Raw genomic sequence first — 19,684 nt, forward strand, 5'->3', positions numbered from 1 at the left:
CAAGAAAAGGATTCCAACCTTCACCTCTTTTATAAAACATAGTACTGGAAGTCATAGTCAGAACAATCAGGAAAGCAAAATAAATAAAACACATCTAAATAGGAAGAGAGGAAGTTAAATTATCTGTGCTTGTAGACGACGTGATTCTATACCTAGAAAACTCCATAGTCTGTGCCCCAAAGCTCTTGTATCTGATAAACAATCTTAACACAGTTCAGGATAAAAATTTGATGAACGACATTTAGTAGCATTTGTATACACTAACAACATTCAAGCTGAGAGCAAAATCAAGAATGCAATCCAATACACAACTGTCACAAAAAGAATAAAATACATAGGAATACAGCTAACCAGGCAGGTGAAAGATCTCTACAATCAGACTTACAAAACATTGATAAAAGAATTCAGAGATGACACAAAAAAATGGAAAAGTAATCGAGGCTCATGTATAGAAAGAATCAGTACTGACAAAATGGCCATATTCTCCAAAGCCATTTATAGATTCAATGCTATTCCTATAAAACTACCAACAACATTCTCCACAGAATTTTTTTTTAGACCCACTGTTTAAAATTCATATGGGGTAGGGCATAGTGGCTAATGATTCCAGCACTTTGTGAACTCAGGCATTTTTATTTCAATAGCTGTAGGGGTACAAGTGATTTTTGGTTACATGGATAAATTTTGTAGTGGTAAAGACTGAGCGTTTAGTATACCAATTATCCAAATAGTGTAAATTTTGCCCCAATAGGTGATTTTCTAATTCCTCACACCCCTCCTAACTTCCCTTTTTCTGAGTTTATAATGTTCCTTATATCACTCTGTATGCTTTTACTTACCCATAGCTTACCTCTCACTTACAGATGAGAATGTGTGGTATTTAGTTTTCTGTTCCTTAGTTACTTCCCCTAGGATAATAGATAATAGCCTCCAGTTCCATCCAAGTCACTTCAAAAGGCACAAATTCATTCCTTTTTAAGGCTAGGTAGTATTTCAGAATGTGTGTATGTGTAATACATACAAACACATGTAAATATATACAAAAATGTAAATGTACGTGTGTATATACATCCTGAATTACTTTTCTGATTTATTTAGGTTGGTGTTGTTCAACTTTCTTTGGAATCTCATTGAGCAACTTTCTAATTAACCTTTTGCCTTCTTTATCTGGTATTTCAAATATTTCATTTTTGGCTTAGATCTATTGCTGGAGAGTTAGTGTAATCTTTATTTGCTGTTGTAAAACTCCTTTTTCATATGGTAAGAATTATCATCTGGGTAAAGCATTTCTTATTATTATTCTTGAATTTATTTATTTTTTACCTGCTTGAAGATCTGACTTTAATATGTATAGTTTACAGTTATCTAGCTTTGACTCTGAGTTGTGGGAATGCATATAAAGCACACCCTGATACCATATCTTCTCATATACTCCTCATCTTATTAAATCAGCTCTAGTGATGGCTAAGGTTAAGGCACTCCCCTGTGGCTTGATTGCTTGTCTCCCCAGTGGGCATGTATTATCGGAGAGACAGTTTCTCCCCATTTTGTACTTGGAAGACTCAGTTTTCCAACTAATTCATGATGCCGGTTGCTGTCCACTGTTCCTTTCAAAGTGTCTAAAATTTCCTTCACTTGTTCTGCTGAGTTTCTGTGTTCTTTCTTGAATAAAAGTTCAGAGCATGAATCTCTGCAATACTTTTCCCTTTCTAAGTGGATGAAGCACACTAACAAGGTCTCCAATCTATGATCATAGAAAAAATTAACTCAGGAAAATTAAATAAGTGTTTTGTATCTTAGTTTTATCACCTGTAAAGTAAAAAAAGTAATAACCTACACTTCAAGACTTTATGAAAGAATCAATTAATTAGCTTCTAGAAATGTGTGTTGTTCTGGGAAATTTGTCTGTCTAAGCATATAGAAGCAGTAAAAAAAAATACATGAACTTTGAAGTCAAACTGCTAAGGATGCTGAAATTATTAAAATATCAGTGATACTTGTTTCTTATATTGGTACATAAAATTATATTTAGCATATATTTGTGATATGGTTTGGCTGTGTCCCCACCCAAATTTCAACTTAAATTGTGTTTCCCAGAACTCCTACATTTTGTGGGAGGGACCCAGAGGGAAGTAATTGAATCATGGGGACCAGTGCTATTCTCATTATAGTGAATATGTCTCACAAAATTGATGGGTTTGTCAGTGGTTTCTGCTTTTGCCTTTGTCTCATTTTTCTCTTGCCACTGCCATGTAAGAAATGTGCTTCACCTCCCACCATGATTCTCGGGTGTCCCCAGCCATGTGGAACTGTAAGCCAAATTAAACATCTTTTTCTTCCCAGTCTCAGGTATGTTTTTATTAGCAGCATGAAAATGGATTAATACAGTAAATTGATACCAGTAGAGTGGTGTATTGCTGAAAAGATACCTGAAAATGCAGAAGCGACTTTGAAACTGGGTAAGAAGAAGAGGTTGGAATCGTTTGGAGAACTCAGAAGACGATAAGAAAAGGTGGGAAAGTTTGGAACCTCCAAAAGACTTGTTGAATTCTTCAACAAAAATGCTGATAGTCATATGAACAATATGGTCTAGGCCTAGGTATTCTCAGATGGCGACAAGGAACTTATTGAGACCTGGAGCTAAGGTGGCACTGGTTACATTTTAGCCGAGACTGGTAGCGTACTGCCTCTTCACTAGACCTTTGTGCAGTTTTGAACTTGAGAGAGATGATTTAGGGTATCTAGCAGAAGAAATTTCTAAGCAGCAAAGCATTCAAAAGATGACTTGGGTGCTGTTAAAAACATTCCATTTTAAAAGGGAAACAGAGCAAAAAAGTTCAGAAAATTTGCAGCCTGGCAGTGCAGCAGAAAAGAAAAGCCCATTTTTTGAGGAGAAATTCAAGCTGGCTGCAGAAATTTGCATAAGTAGCATAGCACTTAATGCTAATCCCCAGGATCATGGGGAAAATATTTCCTGGCCACGTCAGAGACCTTCACAGAAGCCCCTCCCATCACAGACCCAGAGGCCCAGGAGGAAAAATGGTTTCCTGGGCTGGGCCCAAGGTCTCTGTACTGTGTGCAGCCTAGAGTCTTGGTGTCCTGTGTCCCAGCCATTCCAGATGTGGCTTAAAGGGGGCTAATATAGAGCTCAAGCTGTGGCTTTAGAGGGTAGGAGTCCAAAAGCCTTGGCAACTTCCATGTGGTGTTGAGCCTGTGGGTACACAGAAGTCAGGAATTGAGGTTTTGGAACCTCTGCCTAGATTTCAGAAGATACATAGAAATGCCTGGATGCTTGGGCAAAATAAATGAGGCCATAAGGAGAGCCCAAGGTATAGTTAATGTTTAATATAAGTTTTGATGATGATGATGATGACAATATTAGACATTCATAAAATTTTCAAACAAATAAGCTTTGTAATATGTGGTATATGGAAAAACTCAATTTTCTGCCTTAAATAAGGCAAATATTTAAGAGATAAAATGTAATGGCTTATAAGATTTGAAGACTGACAGAATTCAAAATGAAACTCCACTACATGTTTCACAGTAAATGATTTCAATCATTTTTTCTTCTCTTATACAGAAGAAAGAAGTCACATACATAATATTACACTCCTGTAGGGCTTACTGAAACATATACTCAATTCTCTCTCTAGTTTCCAAACTGCACATTTTTTTTACTTCTGTCAAAATGTTAAATTGTGAGTGTGAATGGCATAAATTTATAATAACCTTGAGTTCACCCTATTTTCTTTGAATGAAGCAGTGTGCTCTACCTCTTGGAATGGTAAGCTGAGTTTCGTGGGCCAATATCTTTATTAAGAACTAAAATGGATAAAAAATAATTTAAAAATCCATGTGAAATAACTAGTGCTTGACATTTCAGTGAGTTATTATTCAACTATGATACATGTTTTAGTGAGTTATTGTTAATGATACAGATGAGAGAGGAGGAAAAGCCATAGATATGAACTTAGAATTTGGGGTAATATTTTCCCAGAGGTATTTGCAGACTCTGAAAGTTAAGCTTAATGGTTAAGTTGAGCAATGGTTTCAATAAACCCACTGACATGCAACGTCATCAATATTAAAGACCAGGGCTTTTCAAGGAGGAATCACCTTAGATAAACCATCCTCATTTGACTGAAGACTCAGAGTATAACTTAAGGGAAAAGAGAAGTAGAACTAGACCAGATTTCATAGAGACTAAACTTTATCTGTGAGTTACAGCAATCCTAATTGGGTTATTGCTAAAGGATTACTACTTTCTGTAGCTAGTCCCCTGTCAAAATATACTTCTAAATCTAATATGTAATATTCCTAGAGACAGAGACAATAGCATTCAGCAACTTCAAATAACTATAATTTTTGAAACACAATTTATGATACATAATGAAAATTACCAGGCATATAAGTAGTTACAGTGTGTCACCAAAAGCTAAAGAGTATTACAGACATTGGAAATAAACTCATATGCTATTTAAGCAATAAAAGATTTTTTCATTTGGAATTTTAAAAATTATGAATAATGGAACAACTAATTAGATGACAAGATTGCTAATTTTGACATAGAACTGAAAATGGTAAATACAAACTAAATAAAATTTTATAATTTAAAAATAAAATACATCAAATAAAAGATGCAGTAAGTAGATTTAGTAGCATAATAGTTTCTTGGAGGTAGTGAATTAACAAATAAAAAGTAGATCCCCAAATTAACTAGACTTATATAGGGAAAACAAAAAGTCAGAAAATAGAGAAAAGATCTAATTTTTGTATGCTGATTGAAGTCCTAGAAGGAATAAAGTGAAGCAGGAGGCAGAAACATTCTGTCATAGACAAAAGAAGCCTGCAATTGTTTGAGTCTGGGTCTCTGCCCAAATCACATGTCAAATTGCAATTCCCAATTTTGAATGTGGGAACTGGTGAGAGGTGATTGCCTCATGTGGGCAGATTTCCCCTTTATTGCTGTTCTCATGATAGTGAGTGAGTTATTTCCAGATCTGTTTGTTTAATACTGTGTAACACATCCCACCTTGTTCTTTTCCTCCTGCTCCAGCCATGAAAGATGTGCCTGCTTCCCCTTTGCTTTCCACCATGTTTGTGAGATCCCTAATGGCTCCATAGTTACGCTTCTGGTTCCTATACAGCCTGCAGAACAATGAGCCAATTAAATCTCTTTTCTTTATAAATTACCCAGTCTCAGATATTTCTTTATAGCAATGTGAGAACAGACTAACACAGAAAACTGGTACCTAAGAGAGGGGTATGGCTATAGTGATACTTGAAAGTGTGAAAGCAACTTTTGAATTGGGTAATGAACAGAGGTTGGAATAGTTTGGAAGGCTCAGAAAAAGACAGAAAGAGGAAGGAAAGTTTGGAACTTCCTGGAGACCTATTAAATTGTTGTGTCCAAAATACTGGCAATAACATGAGCAATGATGTCTAGACTGAGGATGTTTCAGATGGCGATAAGGAAGTTACTGGGAACTGGAGCAAAGGTCGCTTTTGCTATGCATTAGCAAATAGCTTGATTATATTGCTCACTTGCCCTAGGAATCTCTGGAACTTGAGAGTAGTGATTTAGGGTATCTGGTAGAAGTAATTTCTATGCAGTAGAGTTCAAGATTTGGCCTGGCTGCTTTTAGCAGCCTAATCTCATATTCATGAGCAAAGAAATAATTTAAAACTGGAACTTACATTTAAAAAGAAAACAGATCATAAGAATTTGAAAAATGTGTAGCCTGGCCATGCAGTAGAAAAGAAAAACCCAGTTTCAGGGGAAGAATCCAAGCCTGCTGCAGAAATTTGCATAAAAAAAGAAGGGTCAATTGTTAGTAGCTAAGAGAGTGGGAACAAGGCCTCAAAGACATTTCAGAGACCTATGCAGCAGCCTCTCCCATCACAGGCCCACAGGTTAGGAGGGAAGAATTGTTTCATAAGCCTGGCCCAGTGTTTTCGCCACTGCTCTGTCCAGCCTAGGGATGTGACATCCTGCATCCCAGCCACTTCAGCTCTAGCAGTGGCTAAAAGGGGCCAAGGTACAGCTTAGGCCATGGTTTCAGAGGGTGCAAGCCCCAAGACTTGGCAGCTTCCATAGGGTGTTGAGCCTGTGAGTGCACAGACATCAAGAATTGAGGTTTGAGAGCCTCTGTCTAGATTTCAGAGGATATATGGAAAAGCCCAGATGTCCAGGCAGAAGTTTGCTGCAGTGGTGGCACTCTCATGGATAACCTCTACTAGGACAGTGCAGAGGGAAAATGTGGGGATGGAGCTCCCACATAGAGTCCCCACTGGGCCACTGCCTAGTGGAGCTGTGAGAAAAAAGCAACTGTCATCCAGTCCCTAGAAGGGTAGCTACACTGACAGCTTGCACAGAGCACCTAAAAAAGCCACAGGCACTCAATGCCAACCCTTGAGTGCATCTGTTGGGGCAGAGGTTCTCTGGGAAATCCTCTATAATTATGTCTGCTAAGATTTGGGTGCATGGGGCTTGGCTTTGTATGGCACCCTTGGTCTTATTTTCCCAAATAAAAACCCTCCAGGTAATGGACACCTTATTTACTTTTATCATCTGGCAAATTTGCAAGATAATTGTTCAGAATTAAAATATTGATCCAGATTTTTAATGTTACTCATCTCTTTTGTTTCTTCTGAGCTACAACCAGAGATCCCTTGTTAGTTCACAGGAATAAGCAGGGTTAGTCTAAAATGTAGGCAAAAACTTAAAAAGCAAGTAATGAGATTAGAAGTTAGTGACAAATGTATGATAAGTTTATAAACATAATTTTTGCCTCTCCAGTCCTCATTTTGTAAAAAAACAAAGCACACTAGGGCTGAATTCTTTGCAAAACAAATTTTAGTCTCATAGTTGCCCTGATTATTTGCATAAAGTGCAGCAAGAATTATTATTTTTACATAGGCTTTTAAAAATGGCTTTGATAGAATTCTGTTCCACAAGGAATCTCAGATAAGACATTTTAAAGCCTAGCCCAACCATGTGTTTGTACCCTCAAATAAGAATTGGGTAAATTCCTCTCTTCTTGAGGTACCAAGGACATGGGGTTCCTTGGCCTGTTAGAGAATGACATTCTTTATTCACCACAGGTTAGAAACCCTGAATTGGGACTGTATAGACAAGGTATGAAGCCAGTTTTCTCAAGGGGGTTATATTGGCTCTACATATCTGGCTTGATTCCTTAAAGGAAAACATATCTGGCCAGGTGCAGTAGCTCATGCCTGTAATCCCAGCACTTTGGGAAGCTGAGATGGGCAGGTCATCTGAAGTCAGGAGTTTGAGACCAGCCTGGCCAACATGGTAAAAACCTATCTCTACTAAAAATACAAAAAAAAAAAAAAAAAAAAAAAATTAGCTGGGCTTGGTGGCAGGTGCCTGTAATCCCAGGAGACTCAGGAGGCTGAGGCAGGAGAATCACTTGAATCTGGGAGGCAGAGGCAGGGGTTATGGTGAGTTGAGATTGCACCACTGCACTCCAGCCTGGGTCATAGAGTGAGAATTCATCTCAAAGAAAAAAATAAATAAATAAAATAAAATAAGCAAAGGGAATACATATCCTTCCAGTCAAAACCTTGGTAAAACAGCCAGTTTCTCAAATTGTGTCCCATTGCAAAAGAAAATAGATTTTTATTGCACCAATACAAATAACTGTATTGCCATAAGTTAAGAATACTCACAAATAGCTTCCAAATTTTGGAGAAGCCAGGGAAGGAGAAACAAATATCTTACAAATTTTGTTCATAGGAGTAAAACTTAATTATTAAAGACTTTAAGTTGCTAAAAAAATTTTTCCTTTACTTTGAAAAACAAAACAAGGATCAGCAACATTTTAAGCAAAAAGGTTTAAATGATTACTTCAGTTTTCTCTTAGTTCAGTCCACTCTGTTAACTCTTGTCTTGCTTGATAATCATGAACATTTCAACTCTTCATGAATTACATAAGTTTTTTCTTTATTCCAATGACACAATTTCCAAAGTTATCAGGAACTTGTACTTTGGGAGCACCTGTCAGAGTCCTATAGCTGATTATGAACCATCTTTTGAAAAGGATGAAGGCAAGACAACAATTGGGAATGACAAAATATCCAGGGTGGTTACAGTCAAAAACATGATTGACAAGGAAATGTTTTTTTATTTTTGTGGTTTACAATAACCTAACATAATAACCTTAATTATGATTGATAGCATTTAGGCAGATATTAGAATTTCAGAAATCCCATAAAATTTTGAAATATATATTAATACTACTCACTAAAATATAACCTAAAGAAGACTGAATATCATTTTGGCCATTCCATGTAACTAAACATGTCAAATAATCCTGTTTACTTCTCTTTTTGATGCTCTAGGTGCCCTCTGTAGCATCCAAAAGCTAGGGATCAGGAAAGACGATTTTTGAAGTTGAAATTTGATTTGGGGAAGCCTATTAAATATGTTAGAGGTTCAAAGCACTTGATATTATGAAACAGAATTCCAGATTTCCATAAGTCATTTATTTTAGCCAAAATGATGACTGGAAAATTTTAAAACAAGGCAAAATAATTTACTCATTAAGAGGGAAGACTTAGGCTGCCAAAAAAACCCTATCTTTAATATTACATAATAATCTTAAGAGAGAGAAAGCCAAATTTCACCCTTGCATTATTTGACTATTAATGTCAACCCCTTTTTAAAAATACAACTTTTTAAATAATTCTATCTAATCTTAACTAGCTTGACCGTGAGGTGAGATTCTTGTAAACACTTTATAACCCTCTACAAATTTTTGTTAAAGAGCAGGTCAATACCTTAAGAAAATCTTCTTGTGTTTTATTTCAATTCTCAATTTATCTGAAAACCATATAATACCTTTCTGAAGTTAGTCAACATGTTAACACACAGAGTTTATTTTGCAAGATTAATTTTTATATATCTCCATCACTTGTTTAAACCTTCAGCTTTATCTTATGTAATTCATAAGATTTATCTTTATCTTATGTAATTCATAAGATAAAACAATCATTTAATGCTAGGTAAAAATTTACATTTCCGTGACTTCTTATAATTATTTATTAAAAATGCATCTTACTTTCCTTACACACCTTGCATGTAAATCTATTTTCAATAGTTTCAATTACATGTTATAATCGTAACTCTTAGCAATTTTTAACTTTAATGTAAAGGCTGGTAAATTATTCTAATTATGTACTAGGCAAAGATAAACTCTGACCATTTCCAGCATAGTTAAGGGCACAGTTAATTCCATATGTAACCAGGCCTTACCAATTGTGAAGCAGGAAGTCATAAAGTTCTTAAAAATGAAAGAATTTATAACTTTGAGACATTTAGCAAACCTAGTATCTAACCTACTTGATTCAGCCCACACATTTACATTTTGAAGACTTTTGTGTTTTACCAGTTATCTTTGAAATGGCCTTTATTTCTTAAAAATTAAAGTCACATAAACTAAAAGAGGTTCCAGCTTTTATTTTTTCTTAAATATATCTGATCTAAGAACTTACTTTTCTTTAAGCCAATGAATTAGAACTCTCTTTCTTTGTACAAACATCATACCCATAATACATATATAATTACATAGACACAAGAAGATACAATAATTATAAGATTTCTCATTTGCCAGTCTTCTAATTGGATTATTGGCCTTAGGGTGGAGCCTTTCAAGAAACAGAGCTAAGAAAGCATGTGGTTTAACAGAGCCTAATAATCAGATATAGCTGGAAGAGAAAAACAGATTTTGAGAGGAATCTATCAGCTTTTAATTCCTGGGGTTCGATGAAAAAAATAGAGGTTTTTTTTTTTTTCCCAAAATGGAGTTTGTGGTGCTTTCTCTGTATTTTCCCAGGAGTCCCAGGCTATCAGAATTTTTTCTAAGTAACCTTCAGGCATGCATTAATAGTGGTGAGATAAAATGGAAAAAAGTAATTCAGTCAACTAAGAGAAAAATCTTTTCCAGGAAAACAAGATCTAAGAAGAAAAAAACATAAAGGCCCTTTAAATATACCTATAGCTTAGATATCCACTTTAAATTAAGCTCAGTACTCTTTAATAAAAGCCTTTTAAATCCCTGGTTACCTGACTTTAGCTATGCCAATCGGCCACTATTTCTGGCTTTTGAGATTTACCAAAAGTAACCTCACAAGAAAAACACGCAAAGCACTCCAGATTGGCTACAGCTGAAGAGTACCGTCATAAATTCTTTTTTCCATTTATCAGAACTTTTCAGAGCATATAAACAGTGATTTTATCATTCATTCAACCAGTTTGCACAGGAAGAGAGAGGCCAGAAGTCAAACTGGTAGGAACTTTTACCCATTTGCTGGCATGCTGGGCTTCTGGATTTCCCTTTCCCCAGATCAATTTTAATCCAAGAAGCTTAAAGTTTGGGGAAACTAACTTTTCCCAGTTTGGAGAATGCATCTGAGGGGAAAGTCTTGCAGAACATAAATACAATGATCTATCCACAAAGAGAGGACAGAGAACAGAGGAGGAAAAGAGATAAATAAGACAATTTTCCCAAAGGAATCTCAGTGATTAAGAAGGTGTTCAAGAGAAATGCAGGTTGCAGATGATTGGTTACTCACCTAGAACGAGGGGAACAAGGCATCCCCCATTTCTTTTTCTTCCTAATGAATAGCTAGGTACGTGAGGAAGAGAATGAAAAAGCATGCTCTTTCTTCTGTCCTTAGATCCTCAAGTCTTGGTGGCCTTAGCAGGGTGTCAATGCAGCTTTCACCTTTGTGACCATGGGTCCTCGGGGGTGGGAATTATTTGCCCTTACCCACATGCTGCTCGTCCTCCTGTTGTCAGGGGGTTCCCTATTTGTATAAGGTGCAAATTCCTAGTGGTGCCACCCTGTCTTTCCTGTAAACATGTAGGCCCTTAGACTGAGCTGCTCCATATTGATTTATTTTTCCTTACTGAGCATGTGTTAAGGAACACAATTATTCACTGCTGGAATATTTATGCAAGCTCCCTGTGTAAGTTCTGTTATCTGCACAAAACATCTGGTGTAATCACTTGTGGGGTGGCTTGGAGGTTCTCTGGGGGACCCTTTCATTACTGTCTGCCTAAAGCAACCTAGATAACTCCTTTCTGCTTTATGCTTCACTTGGGAAGAAAAAAAGTAAAACAAAACAAATTGTTGACTCAGTAAAATAAATTCATTAAACACACACACACAAACACACACACACAAACACACACACACACACACACACACACATTTTAGTTTTTAGTTCCCCAAAGTAAATGGCTAGTAATAACATTTTTTAAAAATTGAAAGTTTAGTATAAATTGAATTTCTTCATTATTTTTATTGACTTTAGCCTCATAGTGTTTACAGTTAGCCAGAGATGTCTCTGGATCAAAACTGAAGATAGTATTTTAAATTTTTATTTCTCAATTTTTATAAGTAAAATGGAGATATAGATAATTTTAGCCACTACACATTTTTTGCATGTGAAAATAAGAACTGGTTTCAATAAGTTAACTACATTAATTTGCATCTTCTTTAACAATTAGTCTTGGAAGTATGCTCAACAATTAATTTCCCATTAAGCCAAAGGGACACAATAGGTTGTAGATCCCAGTACGATTATTTGCACCTACTGCGCTGTGAAGCAAGAAGCCCAGACCAAATGGCAATATAGTCACTGTGGAGATTTGGGTCATAATTTATATCCTGTTATTATACAGTTAATAAACATTCACTAAAATAAATATAATACTGTATGTTTTAATAATATTCCTTATCTTTATTCAAGTCAAAATAAAAAGGTAATATTCACTTGAAATCCCAAATTTGTACCGATTTGTGACCTTTTTGGTCCTTACCAAATAGATATTTGCAAAAAATGGAAGATATATTTTAGTAGTAAGTTGGAAAAAAAATCCTCAGAAACCACAGTATTTTGAATTCAACTAATTCAAATGCATGGTCATTGTCTTGAGAGTGCTTTATTTATAAAAAGGTATTTAAACTATGAATGAATAGTCTCAACACATCAATCTCTTCATAATTACATATCCATCTAGTAACGATTCATTTTTTTCATTATTTAACAAATACTTCTCCAGAGCCTATTATATGTTATAAACTCTACAATTACTTGAGTTATAGAGATTAATAAGATTTGGCCCACTAGTCTCAGCTACTCACAGTAAAAAGAAATACATGAATACAATCAATCAGAATACTGCGAATAGAGAATAAATAAGCACAGAATGCTTTATGAGAACAAATGGCAACTATTTTGCCTTAAGGTGGGGGTAAAGTTCATGAAAGTATTCCAAGAAAATGTATGCCTGAGTCTTAAAAATATAAAGTAGTTTTTTTCATATGGAAAATATGCTAAGGACATTTTATTTTAAAACACTGAATTGCATGACAACATGATATGTTATTGAAAATGGTGAGGTTTGGAGAAGAGTGTAGCTGAGTAGGTGCTAGATGATGAAATTGTGAAACTAGATAGTGGTCAGATTATGAAGGGTTTGTTTATCACACTATCATTTTGAATTTTATAGGTGTTGAGGTAAAATTGAAGAGTTTCAAGCAGAAAATGTTATTTTCCACTATGAAGAGTAGACTAGATCTAAAAGAAACTGGAAATATCACATAGAGACCACTTAAAAGGCTGTTGCAATAGTCCAGACAAAAAAGGATGACTGTCTACACTCAGGACGTAAGTGAACAATACATGGATGCAAACATATCCCTGATATAGGGATATTCTTATGCAACTTCTCATATTTTGTATAAACCAATTTTCCCTGAACTAAAGATGCACTACAGAAGATGCACTTTATCAATCCTGACTCTATCATCTACTAACTGTATAACCTTGAACAGCTTAAATTCTGTGCCTTTTCCTAAGTTGCAATATGGGAGGTAAATAAATAAAAACATATTTAATTATGTATTTGTATAGCTATATATATATATTTATATATTTGTGTAGTATTACATATTTATAAATTATGAGATGATTGTGAAAATTAAGTGACATAGTATATGCTACTGTGCATTAACTGTGCATTAAAAATTGACTATTATTCATTAATACTTAATATTACAAAGTGTGATCCCTGAGAGAGAGGTATGCCCTTGATACCTAAAGAAAAACTACAGTATTAGCATAATCAATAACAACCTCATTATTAAAATGCAAAGATAATATAGCAGTATTGCTTCAAATATTAGTATTTTTGATCAAACAAAATAGTTATGTTCTACCTCTAATTACATATATTTTTACTTACTTATGTTTTACTTTAATCTGCCAACAGAAAACATAGTTAAAATTCCAAAGTGCTTACTCTAAAAATTCTATGTATTTTTTACTCCAGATATTAGTTCTAATCTTATCAGAAAAAATGTTTATATCATTTCTAGCTATTCTACTCCCTCATGGAAATATTTCACATTAAAAATTTTCAAATTAGGAATTCAAACTATGATTGCAATTTCCCTTTGGATTATATATCGGTCTAGTTTCTATTTTCTTCTATTGCATTATATGTGGTTATTACCATTACCTCTGGCTCCATCATTCATTGTTTGTGTGGCCTTTGATAAATTAATTAATCCCTGTAAAATTTGGTTTCTTACTTTCTAAAGGAAGGAGAGATTAAAAGTACTCAACTCACAATTAAGTGATGAGGGAGCAAGACGTCAGAAAATAAGGCTTCACTGAGTGTCACCTATGAGGACACCAAGCTAACAACCATCTACACCAAAAAAAGCACCATCATGAGACCCCAAAATTAGATGAGCCCTCGTAATATCTCAATATTACTTAGTATCACTGAAAGAGGCACTGTAAAGGTAGGAAAAACAGTCTTGAATCAATCACAGACACCACCCCTCTCCCACTCTCAGTAATGGCAGCATGGTGCAGAGGGCCTCTCTAAGTGCTAGGGCAAGGAGAGCACAGATATCATGAAGTATTGAAAACTCAGTTCTGTCCTGTCAGACAAAAACAAACAAAAAAACAAAACAGAACCAGAAGCCCACCCACGGAAGGAGCATTTAAACAATCCCCAGCCAGAGTGGTACTGGTGATTGCAGACATCACAACTCCAGTTCCCATTAAACACCCCACAGTGGGCTGGAGTGTTCTAAGTCTCTAAGTAAACTTGAACGGCAGTCTAGGCCATAAGGACTTCAACTCTTAGGCAGGACCCAGTGCTGAACTAGGCCCAGAGAAAGTGGACTAGGGGGATATACATAACCTAGTGAGAAACCAGCTGGGATGACAAAAAAAGTGCTGGCATCAATCCTCCCCTAACCCCAGGCTGCACAACTCACGACTCTAAAAGAGATCCCTTTCTTCCACTTGAGGAAAGGAAAAAGTACGAAGGGCTTTCGCTAGCATCTTACACACCAGCCCAGACACAGCAGAGTAGTACACTAGTCAGAGTTATGAGGCCCGCATTCCAGGCCCTAGCATCTGAATGACATTTGTAGACATGCCCTGAGACAGAAGGGAGCCCACTGATTGAAGAAAACAGGCCCGTTCTGGCAGCATTTATAACCTGCTGACTGAAGAGCCTATGGGCACTGAATAAGCAGTAGTGATACCGAAGTACTATATTGAGGGACTTAGGTGAGTCTGTAAGATTTGCTGGCTTCAGGAGAGACTCAGCAATTTACCAGACAAAAAATGAACAAAGAAACACTGGACTTAATCTGCATTATGTAACTAATGGATGTAATGGATATTTACAAAACATTTCATCCAAGAGCTGCAGAATATACATTCTTTTCATCAGTACATGAATTATTCTCAAGTATAGCCATATTTTAGGTTACAAAAGAAGTTTTAAGACATTCAAATAAATGAATTAATATCAAGCATCTTCACTGACCACAATGGAATAAAAGTAGAAATCAATAACATGAAGAATTTTGGAAACTATGAAAATACACAGAAATTAAACAATATACTCCTGAATAACCAGTGGGTCAATGATGAAATTAAGAAAGAAACTAAAAAATTTCCTGAAACAAATAATAACATACACAAAACATACAAAACCTATGGGATACAGCAAAAGCAGCACTAAGAGGGAAGTTTATAGCTATATGTGCCTGCATCAAAAAAGAAAAAGAAAAATCCTCAAATGAACACTCTAATGATGCATCTTAAAGAATTAGAGAAGCAAGAGGAAGTCAAACTCAAAAACAGTAGAAAACAAGTAATTACTATGATCAGACTATAAATACATAAATTTGAAATGAAGAAAACAACAAAAAATTATCAATGAAATAAAAAGGGATTTTTTGAAATTTAAACAAAAATGACAAAATCTTAGATTAACTAAGAATGAAAAAGGGAAGATACAAGTAAATAAAATCAGAAATTTAAAAAGATACATTACAGCTGATACTGCAGAAATTCAAAGAATCATTAGTGGCTACTATCAGCAACTTCTTTGCCAATAAATCTCTAACAAATGGACAAATTTTTAGACACATTCAGTCTGCCTAGGTTGAACCAGGAATAAATCTAAAATCTGAAGAGATCAGTAACAAGTAAGAAGATTGAAACAGTAATAAAAATTATTCCAGCGAAAAAAAAAAAGCAAAAAACAAACAACACAACAACAAACCCAACAATCCAAGAACCCAATGGCTTCGTTTAAAGAAGAACTAATACCAATGCTACTCAGATTATTCAGAGGAGAAGGGAAAACTTCCAAACTCATTCTCAAGGCCAGCATTATTCTGATTTCAAGATCAAAGACACATCAAAAGAAGAAAACTACAGGCCAATATTTCTGATTAATATATTTTTTTTTACTGTTAATTTGTGTGAGTACAATGTAGGTGCATATATTTATGGGGTACATGAGATGTTTTAATACAAGCATGCAATGTGAGACATCATGGAGAATGAGGTATCCATCACCTCAAGCATTTATCCTTTGTGTTACAAACAATCTAATTACACTCTGAGTTATTTTAAAATGTACAATTTTAAGTTGTTATTGACTACAATAACCCTCCTGTGCTATCCAATAATAGAACTTATTCATTCTTTCTCTTATTTTGTCAACATTAACCATCCCCACCTACTCCCGCAGACCCCAACACTCTTCCCTGCCTCTAGAGACCATACTTATACTCTTTCTGTCCATGAGCTTCAATGTTTTCATTTTTAGATCTCACATATACATGAGAACATGCAATGTGTGTCTTTCTGTGCCTGGTTTATTTTACTGAACATAATGATCTCCAGGGCCATCGATGTTTTTGCACTTTTTTATGGCCGAACAATACTCCATTGTGTATATGTACCAAATTTTCTTCATCTGTTCACCTGTTGATGGACACTTAGGTTTCTTTCAAATCCTTGCTACTGTAAACAGTGTTGCAGCAAACATAGGGTTGCAGACATATCTTTCATGTACTGATTTCCTTTCTTTAGAATATATACCCAGCAGTGGGATTGCTGAATCATGTGGTAGCTTTATTTACAATTTTTTGAGGAACCTCCAAACTGTTCTCCATAGTGGTTGTGACTAATTTAATTCCCACCAATGGTGTACAAAAGGGTCCCTTTTCTCCACCTCACTGCCAGCATTTGTTATTTCCTGTCTTTTGAATAACAAGCCATTTTGACTTGGATGGGATGCAATGTCACTGTAGTTTTGATTTGCATTTCTGTGATGTTAAGCAAATTTTATGTATCAGTTTGCCATTTGTGTGTCTTCTTTTGAGTAATGTCTATTCAAATTGTTGTCCCATTTCTTTGGATCAGATTATTAGATGTTTTCCTATAGAGTTGTTTGAGCTCCTTTTATATTCTGGTTATCAATCCCTTGCCAGATGGGTAGTTTGCAAATGTTTTCTCCTATTTGGTAGACTGTCTCTTCAATTTTTTTTGATTGTATCCTTTGCTGTGCAGAAGATTTTTTACTTGATGTCAACCCATTTATCCATTTTTGCTTTGGTTGTCTGTGCTTTGGCATTATGCAAGAAATTTTTGTTCAGAACAATGCCCTGGAGATTTCCCCCAAAATTTTCTTGTAGTAGTTTTATAGTTTGAGGTCTTAGATTTGAGTCGTTAATACATTTTGATATTTGTATATGGCAAAAGATATGTATCTAGTTTCTTTCCTCTGCATATGGATATATAATATTCCCAGCACCATTTATTAAAGAGACTGTTTTTTCCCAGTGAATATTCTTGGCACCTTGTTAAAAGTAACATCATTCTAGGTGTATGGATTTGTTTCTGGGTTCTCTATTCTGTTCCATTGTTCTATGTGCCTGATTTTATGTCAGTACCATGCTCTTTTGTTCATTATAGTTCTATTGTGCAATTTGAAGTCAGGTAATGTGATTCCTCTACTTTTGTTCATTTTGCTAAGTATAGGATCTTTTCTTCTATTTCTGTGAAGAATGCATTGGTACTTTGAAAGAGATTGCATTAAATCTGTAAATTGCCTTGGGTAGTGTGGACACTTTAACAATATTAATCCTTCCAATCAATAAACATGGAATTATTTTTTCCATCTTTTGGTGTTCTGTTTGATTTATTGTTTATATTATAGAGATCTTTCATTTCTTTAGTAATTTAATTCCTAGGTATTTAATTTTATGTGTCTATTATAAATGGAATTACTTTTTAACTTACTTTTCAATTTGTTCACTGTTGGCATATAGAAGAGATACTGAATTTTGTGTTATTTTGTATCCTACAATTCTAAGCATTGTGTTTATCAGTTCAAATAGTTTTTTTGTGGAGTTTTTAAGGTTTTCCAAATAGAAGATCATATCATCTGCAAACAAGAAAAATTAGATTTTTCTTTCCCAATTTGGATACCCTTTATATTCTTCTCTTTTCTGATTACTCCAGCAAGGTCCTCTGTTACTATGTTGAATAGCAGTGGTAAAGGAGGGCATGGTTGTCATGTTCCAGATCGTAGATGAAAGGTTTTCTGTTTTGTTCCATTCTGTATGATACTAGCTGTGTGTTCTATATGGCTTTTATTATGTTGAGGTATGTTACTTCTATCCACAGATTTTTGAGTGTTTTTTTTTTTTTATCATGAAGAGATGTTGAATTTTAGCAAATGCTTTTTCAACATCAGTTGAAATGATTATGTGGCTCTTATTCTTCAGTTTGTTGATACAATGTTTTATATGATTGATTTGCATATGTTGAACCATCCTTGCACCCCAGTGATAAATCCCACTTGGTTATGATGAATGGTCATTCTAACTGCATGGCTGAATTTGGTCTGCTAGTATTTTTTTGAACATTTTTGCATAAATGTTCATTAGAAATACTGGCCTATAGGTGTTTGTGTGTATGTCTGTCTGATTTGGGTAATAGGGTAATAATGGCCTCATAGAATGAGTTTGAATGTATTTTCTTCTCTATTTTTTAAAACAGTTTAAGTAGGATTGGTATTAGTTTTCATTTAAATGTTTGGTAGAATTCAGCAGTAAAGCCATCAAGTCTCTAGCTTTTTCTTTTTCTTTTCTTTTACGGGGGTGACTTATTACTAGAAGTCTCTTATGGGAGACTTTATTATGGGTTTGATATAACTACTTGTTATTGGATTGCTCAGATTTTGATTTTTACCTGTTTCAGTCTTGGTAGCCTTTATGCATGTAGGAATTTGTCAATTTCTTCAAGATTTACCAAGTTATTAGCATATAGTTGCTAAGACAGGCAATAACAAATGCTGTCAAGGATGTGGAGAAATGAGAACCCTTATACACTGTTGGTAGGAATGTACATTTTAATACAACCACTATTGAGAACAGTTTGGAGGTTCCTCAAAAAACTAAAAATAGAGTTACACTATTGTCCAGCAATCCCACTGTTGCATATATACTTATAAGGAAGGAAATCAAGGTATCAAAGAGATGTCCATGCCCCCATGTTTGTTGCAGCACTGTCAAAATAGCTAATATTTGGAAGCATCTTAAGTGTCGATTAAAAGATAAATAGATGGAAAAATGTGGTACATATACACAGTGGAATACTATTCAGCCATAAAAGGAATGAGATCCAGCCTTTTGCAAAAACATGAATAGAACTGGAAATCATTATGTTAAGTAAAATAAGGATAAGGGAGGCATAGAATGAGAAACACCAGATGTTTTATTTGCAGGATCTAAACATTAAAACATTTAAACTCATGGACATAGAGAATAGAAGGATGGTTACCAGGTGCTAGAACGGTAGTGTGTGACAGAGGGCAAAGTGAAGAAGGTTAATGGGTAAAAAAATAGAATAAATAAGACTTCTCATTTTATAGCACAGAAGGGTGACTATAGTCAATAATAATTTTACATTCAAAAATAACAAAAAGAATGTAGAGTGTAACAGAAAGAATAAATGCTTAATGAGATGGATACCATATATTTTGTGATGTGATTATTTTATATTGCATGTCTATATTAAAACATCTCATGTAACCAAAAAATAAAAAATATCATGTCAATAATAAACTATTAACATTTTTTTTTATTAATCCAGAACTATAGACTAGCCTCCTTCTAATAAATCCCTATGTGAATTGCACGTTAGGATATTTAAGGAATTGCATCTATCCAAAAATTTATATACAGACCATGAATAATGTTATTTCAAGATACATTTTGTTAGGGTAGATATACTCCTAGAATTTCAAAGTGACAAACTT

Source organism: Aotus nancymaae, unplaced genomic scaffold (assembly GCF_030222135.1).
Source record: "Aotus nancymaae isolate 86718 unplaced genomic scaffold, 86718_ANA_hifiasm-v0.15.2.pri h1tg000004l, whole genome shotgun sequence".
NCBI lineage: Eukaryota > Metazoa > Chordata > Mammalia > Primates > Aotidae > Aotus > Aotus nancymaae.